This window comes from Scomber japonicus, chromosome 6 (genome assembly GCF_027409825.1).
Source record: "Scomber japonicus isolate fScoJap1 chromosome 6, fScoJap1.pri, whole genome shotgun sequence".
NCBI classification, from domain to species: domain Eukaryota; kingdom Metazoa; phylum Chordata; class Actinopteri; order Scombriformes; family Scombridae; genus Scomber; species Scomber japonicus.
In genome coordinates, this window is record NC_070583.1 from 36,216,517 (window position 1) to 36,227,561 (window position 11,045).

At 44.3% G+C, this 11,045-nt stretch overlaps 1 non-coding gene across 1 annotated transcript; it reads right to left on the minus strand.

Moving 5' to 3' along the window:
- Positions 1-6,725: 6,725 nt before the first annotated feature.
- Positions 6,726-6,817, minus strand: trnar-ucu (transfer RNA arginine (anticodon UCU)). The gene is given in 2 exon segments: positions 6,726-6,761; positions 6,781-6,817. It is a non-coding gene; the product is annotated as a tRNA-Arg (tRNA).
- Positions 6,818-11,045: the final 4,228 nt, after the last annotated feature.

Consider the following 11,045-nt stretch of genomic DNA (forward strand, 5'->3'; position numbering starts at 1 on the left):
GAGAGACATAGAGAGAGAGACAGAGAGAGAGAGAGAGAGACAGAGCGAGAGAGAGAGAGAGAGAGAGAGAGAGAGAGAGAGAGAGAGAGAGAGAGAGAGAGAGAGAGAGAGAGAGAGAGAGAGAGAGACAGAGAGAGAGAGAGAGAGAGAGAGAATGATAGAGGGTGAAGGAATGAAGAGAGAGAGAGAGACAGAGACAGAGAGAGAGAGAGAGAGAGAAAGATAGAGAGAGAGAGAGAGACAGAGCGATAAGAAAGAATTAGAGGTTGTTTTCTATAAAGAGCATGAGAAATAATAAACTGCTGAGATGGAAAATACTTCAGAGTGTGTGTGTGTGTGTGTGTGTGTGTGTGTGTGTGTGTGTGAGTGTGTGTGTGTGTGTGTGTGTGTGTGTGTGTGTGTGTGTGTGTGTGTGTGTGTGTGTGTACCCAGTCGTCTGACCTCTTTCACCGTCTGAATAAACCACAGAGAGAATAACAGACAGCTCTGAGTCATCAGTCTGAAATCAGTTTGGTTCACATCGCCTTCATCACCATCATCATCATCACTACCAGCATTATCTTCACTATCACCACCATCATCATCATCACCACCATCACCATCATCACCACCATCATCACCACCATCATCATCATCACCACCATCACCATCATCACCACCACCATCATCATCATCAACATCAACATCATCATCATCATCATCATCATCATCACCATCATCATCACCACCATTATCACCATCACCATCATCGTCATCATCATCACTACCAGCATCACCATCATCACCATCACCATCATCATCATTACCACCACCATCACCACCATCATCATCACTACCATTATCATCACCATCATCATCACCACCATCATCATTACCATCATCACCATCACCATCACCACCATTATCACCATCATCATCATCATCATCACTACCAGCATCACCACCATCATCATCACCATCATCATCATCACCACCATCATCACAACCATCATCACCATCACCATCATCATCACCACCATCATCATCACCATCACCACCATCACCACCACCATCACCACCATCATCACAACCATCATCACCATCATCACCATCATCACCACCATCATCACCATCACCATCACCACCACCATCACCATCATCATCACCATCATCATCACAACCATCATCATCATCATCATCATCATCACCACCATCATCATCATCATCATCACCACCATCACCACCACCATCATCACCATCATCATCATCACCATCACTATCATCATCATCAACACCACCATCATCATCATCATCACCATCATCACCATCATCACCACCATCACCACCATCACCACCATTATCACCATCATCACCACCATCACCAACATCATCATCACCACCATCACCACCATTATCACCATCACCACCACAACCATCACCACCATTATCACCACCATCATCACAACCATCATCATCATCATCATCACCATCAACTATCATCACCACCATCATCACCACATCATCATCATCACCACCATCATCACCATCATTACCACCACCACCATCATCATCACCACCATCATTACCACCATCATAATCACCATCACCACCATCATCACCACCATCACCACCATCATCATCATCATCATCGCCATTATCACCACCATCATCACCACCATCATCACCATCATCACCACCATTATCACCACCAACATCATCACCACCATCATCATCGCCATCATCACCACCATCATCATCATCACCACCATCACCACCATTATCACCACCAACATCATCACCATCATCATCGTCACCACCACCGTCACCATCATTATCATCACCACCACCATCATCACCACCATCATCACCATCATCATCACCATCACCACCATCATCACCACCATCAACACCACCATGACCACCATCATCACCACCATCACCACCACCATCACCACCATCATCACCACCATCATCATCACCATCACCACCATCACCACCATCATCACCACACCATCACCATCATCATCATTATCATCATCATCACCACCATCACCACCATTATCACCACATCGTCACCATCATCATCATCACCACCATCATCACCACTACCGTCATCACAACCATCACCATCATTATCACCACATCGTCACCATCATCACCACCATCATCACAATCATCATCATCATCATCATCACCATCAACTATCATCACCACCATCATCACCACCATCATCACCACCATCACCACCATCATCACCACCATCATCATCACAATCATCATCATCACCATCACCACCATCATCACCATCACCACCATCATCACCACCACCATCATCACCACAATCGCCACACCATCATCACCACCATCATCACCACCATCACCACCATCATCACCACCATGATCATCACCACCATCATCACCATCACCATCACCACCACCATCATTATCATCACCATCACAACTATCACCACCACCATCATCACCACCATGATATAATGGGATCTGTCTGTTAATGTAGCTTGTCATTACACTTCCGGTCAGTAGGTGGCGGTACTATGCAGTAACTCCGGCAATAAAGCCAAAGAAGAAGACGACGCCCGATGACGAAGAAGGAGAAGAAGAAGAAGAAGAAGAAACGGATGTCATATTTCAGCAGAATGGATACTTGGCGAGCTGTACAGGAAGTCCTGAGTCATAAGATGATCGTTGTGGATAAAGGGAAGACTTTGAAGGTATGTAGCATTATAGCTGTTAGCTTACTTTAGCTGAGTGGCTAGCCGAGCTAACCGCTAATACTATGACGGCTGTGAGCAACCATATAAGTCGTGAGTGGTCTTGAATGAATCAGGAGAATCTAAGCTTTCTAACAATGTACGGCATGAATATATATGTTTAAGGGTTGGTGTTTAAAACCTCCCAACCTCCGACCCGTCCCGGAGGCGGAACAGCGTGTTGTTAGTGTCTGCACTTCCGGTCCTTCATGTTGGCTGAAACAGACAAGTCACCCTCAAACATGATGAAAACCATGTTGAAGTTTGGCTGCAGTTAGTCTTCTCTAATGTTTCTGTGGCTTTGAGGATGTTCCTCACGGTGCTGGTGACAAACTGTGAGGGGGAGCCGGAAGTCCTTTATCAGTACTGGCTATAGAGTCTGAACCTGTCAGAGACCTGCTGGACTTTAGTGATGCTGTGGAGGAGTTTGCTAGGAGAAAGGTTATTGCATAAGGGAGCTACTCTAATGTGTGTGTGTGTGTGTGTGTGTGTGTGTGTGTGTGTGTGTGTGTGTGTGTGTTGTTAATGTGCATTGTTGTTTTTTTATGACTCTGAAAACATTAGTTGTTGGGATGTTTGATATTGTGGAGATTCTAAAAACAGGTTGTTTGCTGTTCTTTGAAGTGTTTCTGCATATCTGAGTGTATACTGTTTTGATAATACACACAGCGCGCGCACACATACACACACACATACACACACACACACACACACACACACACACACTGCATGTGCTGAGAGTCTTGTGTTGAATTGATCAGTCAGTGTGAATCCTGTAGTTCAGGAGTTTCCAACAACTACTACATCCACCACTAGTTGTCTGTTGTGTTGTTGCACATACAAGTGTGTGTGTGTGTGTGTGTGTGTGTGTGTGTGTGTGTGTGTGTGTGAGGGCCTCTAAGAGTCTGGCCCAAGGGCCCCTTGGCTATCTGTATGTGTATTTATCAATATATCTAATCTGTATATAAAGTGTTGTAGTTCTATTCAAACTCAAGCAGGAGTGTCATGTAATAGAAATCATGTGACTTTGTGGTTATGATGTCATCAATAAGGGGGGCAGGGAAAATAGTCCTTATAACCCCCGAGACCAACGACTTTCATGTTATGACGTCATACTGATGCTTATTTCTTATTCTGGCGTGGCAGTAATATGTTTCCATACAAGAGAAATCATAAAAATGTAAATAAAGTAAAATAAATAAAAAATAAGGGCGAATGAGAGAAAAGTTTATTAAAAGTTAGAGTAAAAAAATAAAAGGCTTTTAAATGTCACGAATCAGAGTCCCAGCAGAGTCACTCACAGTTAGTATGAAGGTTTGTGCAGAGTCATACCGCCTTAAAAATACTCACAGTTAGTATGAAGCTGTGTGCAGAGTCATACCGCCTTAAAAATACTCAGTTAGTATGAAGGTGTGTGAGTATTTTTAAGGTGGTATGACTCTGCATTTAGTATGAAGCTGTGTGCAGAGTCATACCGCCTTAAAAATACTCACAGTTAGTATGAAGGTGTGCCACGGTGATGATGCATCTGCTGCTCTGTGATCATCTGAACATTACACACACACACACACACACACACACACACACACACACACACACACACACACACACACACACACAGCTCTGTAATCCTGTCACATGATGACGATGATGATGATGATGATGATGATGATTACAAGCCACGGGGTTAAACGTTTAAAACCAGTCTGGCCGCCTCAGCCAATCGCGTCGCAGCTCACCTGTGACCTGTGCGAGCGGCGGCCCTGTCATTACTTGTTGTCCCGCGGTAACCATGGTAACCAGGTAGCTGTCTGGTTCACAGGATGACAGTGTGTTATGTTGCCATGGATACGCGTGAGGAGCTGCACGTAGTAATTCAGTCCCATCAGAGTCACATTTCACAGTTAAAATCACTAGATAGTTGACCCCGTACTTCTTTCCTTCCTTCCTTCCACCCTTCCTTCTCTCCTTACGTCCTTCCTCTTTTCCTCCCTCCCTCCTTACTCCTTTCCTTCCTTCCTTCTCTCCTTCCTCCCGTCCTCTTTTCCTCCCTCCCTCCTTACTCCTTTCCTTCCTTCCTTCTCTCCTTCCTCCCGTCCTCTTTTCCTCCATCCCTCTTTACTCCTTTCCTTCCTTCCTTCCTTCCTTCCTTCCCTCCTTCTCTCCTTCCTCCATCCCTCCTTACTCCTTTCCTTCCTTCCTTCCTTCCTCTTCTCCTCCATCTTTCCTTACTCCTTTCCTTCCTTCCTTTCTTCCTTCCTTCTCTCTCTCCTTACCTCCTTCCTCTTTTCCTCCCTCCCTCCTTACTCATTTCCTTCCTTCCTTCCTTCCTTCCTTCCTTCTCTCCTTACGTCCTTCCTCTTTTCCTCCATCCCTCCTAACTCCTTTCCTTCCTTCCCTGCTCCTCTCCTTCCTCCCTTTCTCTTTTCCGCCATCCCTCCTTCCTCCTTCCTTCCTTCCTTCCTCCCTTCCTAACTCCTTTCCTTCCTTCCTTCTCTCCTTCCTCTCCTCCTCTTTTCCTCCATCCTTCCTTCCCTCCTTCCTTCCTTCCTCGATCCCTCTTTACTCCTTTCCTTCCTTCCTTCCTTCCTTCCTTCCTTCCTTCCTTCCTCCTGTCCTCCCTTCCTCTTTTCCTCCATCCCTCCTTACTCCTTTCCTTCCTTCCTTCCTTCCTCTTTTCCTTCCTTCCTTCCTTGACCTGAGGACAACAGGAGGGTTAATGAATGTGCTCCTATAGAAGTCTCTCTGAAAGTGTCTCTGTGTCTTCTTGAGTTCAAACACAATGAAACATTTTTCCTCAAAGTTTGAATCCTGCATTTCTTCCATCCACCTTTACAAGCTTCCTCTCTTCTTCTTCTTTGGTTTTGGTGGCTTTATTTAACATTATTTCACATTTCAGCCTCTTTAAAGACCATTGAGTAACTCCACCTCAGTGCTGGTTGCTCTTTTCCTCCCTCCCTCCTTACTCCTTTCCTTCATCCATCCTTCCTTCCTTCCTTCCTCTTTTCCTCCATCCCTCCTTACTCCTTTCCTTCCTTCCTTCCTTCCTTTCTTTCTTCCTCCTTTCCTTCCATCCCTCCTTACTCCTTTCCTTCCTTCCTTTCCTTCCACCCTTCCTTCTCTCCTTACGTCCTTCCTCTTTTCCTCCCTCCCTCCTTACTCAATTCCTTCCTTCCTTCCTTCTCTCCTTTCTTCCTTCCTCTTTTCCTTACTCCTTTCCTTCCTCCCTCCCTTCCTTCCTTCCTTCTCTCCTTACGTCCTTCCTTCCTTCCTTCATCTTTTCCTCAATCCCTCCTTACTCCTTTCCTTCCTTCCTTCTCTCCTTCCTTCCTTCTCTCCTTCCTCCCGTCCTTCCTGCTGTCCTTTCTTCATCTTTTCCTCCATCCCTCCTTACTCCTTTCCTCCCTCCCTCCTTACTCCTTCCTTCCTTTCTTCCTTTCTTCCTTCCTTCCTTCTCTCCTTACGTCCTTCCTCTTTTCCTCCATCCCTCCTAACTCCTTTCCTTCCTTCCCTGCTTCTCTCCTTCCTCCCTTTCTCTTTTCCTCCCTCCCTCCTTACTCCTTTCCTTCCTTCCTTCTCTCCTTCCTCCCGTCCTTCCTCCTGTCCTTCCTTCCTGCTGTCCTTTCTTCATCTTTTCCTCCATCCCTCCTTACTCCTTTCCTCCCTCCCTCCTTACTCCTTCCTTCCTTCCTTCCTTCCTCCTGTCCTTCCTTGACCTGAGGACAACAGGAGGGTTAATGAATCTGCTCCTATAGAAGTCTCTCTGAAAGCGTCTCTGTGTCTTCTTGAGTTCAAACACAATGAAACATTTTTCCTCAAAGTTTGAATCCTGCATTTCTTCCATCCACCTTTACAAGCTTCCTCTCTTCTTCTTCTTTGGTTTTGGTGGCTTTATTTAACATTATTTCACATTTCAGCCTCTTTAAAGACCAGTGAGAAGCTCCACCTCTGCTGCTGGTTGAGATCCATAAAGCTCGACTCTGGTGGGACTCGAACCCACAACCTTTGAATCACTCCTCCAGTGACTGACTAGAAGTCCAACGCGCTATCCATTGCGCCACAGAGCCTCATGTTGAGCCACCTTTCTCTGTCAGACTCTCACAGCTTAACTTTTATCACAGAGCCTTTCCTGATTTAATATTTGTTTGAATTTCTTTTTTTTAATCTCCTTTTAATCTGTTTTTTTTATTAATTTTTGCTCTTTTTCCTACATTTTATTGGTTTTTTACCCAATAAATTACTTTTTATTTGTTCTCTTTTATAACCTGATTATTTTATGATTTGTGTATTTGTGCTGCCTCGTGAAACAGTCTTGGATTTTGGATTTTGAAAAGTGCTCCACAAATAAAGTTATTATTATTATTAATAAGGAAGGAAGGAAGAAAGGAAATGAGTAAGGAGGAAAAGAGGAAAGTAAGGAAGAAAAGGAGTAAGGAGAGAGGGAGGGAGGAGGGAAGGAAGGGAGTAAGGAGAGAGGGAGGAGGGAAGGAAGGGAAGGAAAGGAGTAAAGAGGTAGGAAAAGAAGAAGGAAGTAAGGAGAGAAGGAAGGAAGGAAGGAAAGGAGGGAGAAAGGAAAGGGGGACGTATCTCTTTTTGACTGTTCCTTCTTTCCTTCCTCCCTCTCTCTTTATTTTTTCCTTTGTTCTTTCCCTCCTTCCATACTTCTTTCCTCATTTCCTTCCATCCTGCCTTGCTTCCTTCTTTCCTCCCTCCTTTCCTATAAGAATTGACCCACTGACTTTACATTATAATGACGTCACAGATTTCTAAATAGCTTTTCGCAGCTTGAAGAACGTTTTAAAAATATAAAACCTCCATGGATCAAAAATCCAGAGTAAATAAAGAGTCATAATTGAGCTTCTCTGCAGGTCAAAGGTCATGTCAGCAGTTTCACAGTGATGCTCTATGGAGGAAACACATCTCTAACTATCTAATGGAAAATACTACATACTTATTACTTATAAAACAAATATAAGTATATATAGTAGGGCTGTCAAACGATTAATTTTTTAATCGAGATTAATCGCAGGGTTTCAATAGTTAATCATGATTAATGGCGTTTTGAATTGCGTGTTTAAAATCCTGTTATTTTCCATTTGAAGGCAGTTTTAAGCCCATAATGTAAAGCATTTCTTACCAGAGTGTCTTAACTGGGAATCAATCACGGCTCTGCTGCGACTCCCACACTCCAAAATGGTCCTTTGGTGGAGCTGAGGCTGGCTTGGCTGCACCTGGGTGTTTAGCGTGGAGGTGCTAACTCAAACTCCACGTACTCCGGTGGTAGTTAAACTCCGTTTGACACAGGTTGCATTTTACTTTTGACTTGTCAACTGAAGCGTCTGGAAGTGTTTTAAAGTTAAACAAGCCGTTCAAAAGTCCAGTAGCTCTCTTACTTTCCATCAGCGCGGTAGGTTTACTGCAGGAGGCCACTTCAAAGCATAGCGCTACACCTTCCTTCCTTGTCTTCTTTTCCTTTCTTCCTTTCCCAATTCCTTTCCTTCCTTCCTCCCTTTCTTCTTTTCATCTTTCCATCCCTCATCCCTTCCTTCCTTTCTTCCTTCCTTCTCTCCTTACGTCCTTCCTCTTTTCCTCCCTCCCTCCTTACTCCTTTCCTTCCTTCCTTCCGTCCTTCCTCTCTTTCTTCTTTTCATCTTTCCATCCCTCCTTCTTTCCTTCCATCATTCCTTCCCTTCCATATTTCCTTCCTGTCTTCTTTTCTTTCCATCCATCCATCCTCCCTTCCATCTCTTTATTGGTCCGGCCCATATGAAATCAAATTTGGCTGTACCTTGAACTAAAATGAGTTTGACTCCTCTGATCTAAAGAATATCTGAAGTCGAACATGTTTGGATGTTAAATGAAGTGAAGAGTTAACGGAGAGGAAGAGCACGCTACACTTATTAATGAGATAGAAGAGAAAAGCTCCAGAGATGCCAAAGAAAACGCTGCGGGCGAAGATTACACTTCAGTTTCCCACACTGTAGGAACAATGTGTGTGTGTCTGTGTGTGTGTGTGTGTCTGTGTATGTGTGTGTGTGTGTGTGTGTGTGTGTGTGTGTCTGTGTGTCTGTGTGTGTGTGTGTCTGTGTCTGTGTGTGTGTGCGTGTGTGTGTGTGTCTGACTGTGTGTGTGTGTGTGTGTGTGTGTGTGTGTGTGTGTGTGTCTGACTGTGTGTGTGTGTGTGTGTGTGTGTGTGTGTGTGTGTGTGTGTGTGACTGACTGACTGACTGTGCCCGTTATCGTGTTGAGTCATTTGTGGTTACATGACGGGCACTGCTGCAGGGGTCAGACTGTGTGTGTAGTGTGTGTTACTGTGTGTGTGTAACAGCGTGTGTGTGTGTGGGTGTGTACATTTGTGATGACGTGTGTGTGTGTGTGTGTGTGTGATGGATGTGTGTGTGTGTGTGTGACCCCCCCCAGGGCTGAAACGGTAGACATGATTAAAGTCACGATGAACACTCAGATTCATAAACAATTAGTCTGCTCGACACTTAAACGCACACACACACACACACACATACACACACACACACACACAGACACACACACACACACACACACACACACACACACATACACAGACACACTTCACACATTGGAGTGAGAAGAGTTTCCTCTCAAGGGGGTCTGACTCAATAAAACTTACCAAATACATCGAGTCACACACACACACTCACATATACACATACATACACACACACACACACACACAGACACACACACACAGCAGTTAACATGCCTATGTTATAAGACCATTGCCAGGAAGCAGAAGCTGTGCTGGCATGTCTGTAAGGAATGTCAGCTCCCTCACACACACACACACACACACACACACACACACACACACACACACACACACACACACACACACACACACACACGCTCACTTATCACGCTAGCTGCTCTTCTGATGATCTGTTATTGATCTATTATGTAACTCGTCGTGTGATCATCTCAGATTTGGGAAAAACTGACATATGTTTGTATTCAGTGATGTAAGCCGAAGACATTTCCTCCACTAACACACCTCCACCAAGAAGAGTTACGCTTCTATTATTATATTAAATTATTATTACATGAACACATCTTTGTATTTTAGTGTGAGTATGCTGCCAACACAGTGTTTCCAGTTTGTGTATCAGGTTTCTGAACAGAAGGAGTGGATCTACGTGTACCTCTGCACAGATGCATTAAACATGATGTCATCTACATTTATAATCTGACACACCTCGTAAACCTGTTCTTCATATTTAAAGAAGAAAAAACAGTTTTCCTCTCCTGCTTCGATGCTTTGTTCAGAAGCAGGAGGCACAAACTCCATCATTTAGGCACCTGATGTAGATTTAGTCTGTGTGATTGTGATCTGCAGAAAGTCTTAGAAGTCTGAACGAGTCTCTCTAGAAATCTACAGAAAGTCTCTCTAAAGGTCTACAGAGACCCTCTAGAAGCCTGATGGAGTCTCTCTTCATAAATCTACAGAGTCTCTCTAAAAGTGTGCAGACAGTCTCTCTAGAAGTCTGAACAAGTCTCTTTATAAGTCTACAGAGTCTCTCTAGAAATCTACATAAAGTCTCTCTAGAAGTCTACAGAGTCCCTCCAGAAACCTGAAGGAGTCTCTCTTCCTAAGTCTACAGAGTCTCTTCATAGAAATCTACAGAAAGTCTCTTTAAAAGTCTTCCCTAGAAGTATGGAGAACGTTTCTAGAAGTCTACAGAAAGTCTTAAGGAGTCTGCAGAAAATCTCTTGAAGTCTACAGAAAGCCTCTAGAAGTGTGAGGAGTCTCTTTATAAGTCTGCTGAGTCTCTCTAGAAGTTTGCTGAGAGTTTCAAGAAGTCCTTTTGAACAGTAAAATCATGTTGAACAGTCCGGTGGTGTGAGACGCTCAACGACGGGATTATTATGTGGAAGTCTCAGTGACCTCAGGATCATTTCACACTGTTTCAGCTGCGTCGCTAATCCTCACAGCTCAAGTGATTTCTGGGTAGTGGTGCTCTGCGTTGCCGTGGTAACAGCTCAAGAACATAAACTCTAGTCCTGTAAAAAAAAACCTGTGATGTGCAACGCTGCTCTGAATGACCTTGTGTGACCCCTGTCAACAGGAAGTTTAATGGACGGTCACTGGACAGTTGTGAGAAGGATTTAAAAGTCCCGTAATGATCTCTTGGCTGAAAGGAGTCTCTCTCTCTCTCTCTCTCTCTCTCTCTCTCTCTCTCTCTCTCTCTCTCTCGAAGTCTGCAGACATTCCCGGGAAGTCTCTCTGCAGACTTCCCGGGAATGCCGCCCTGTTTTCTTGTA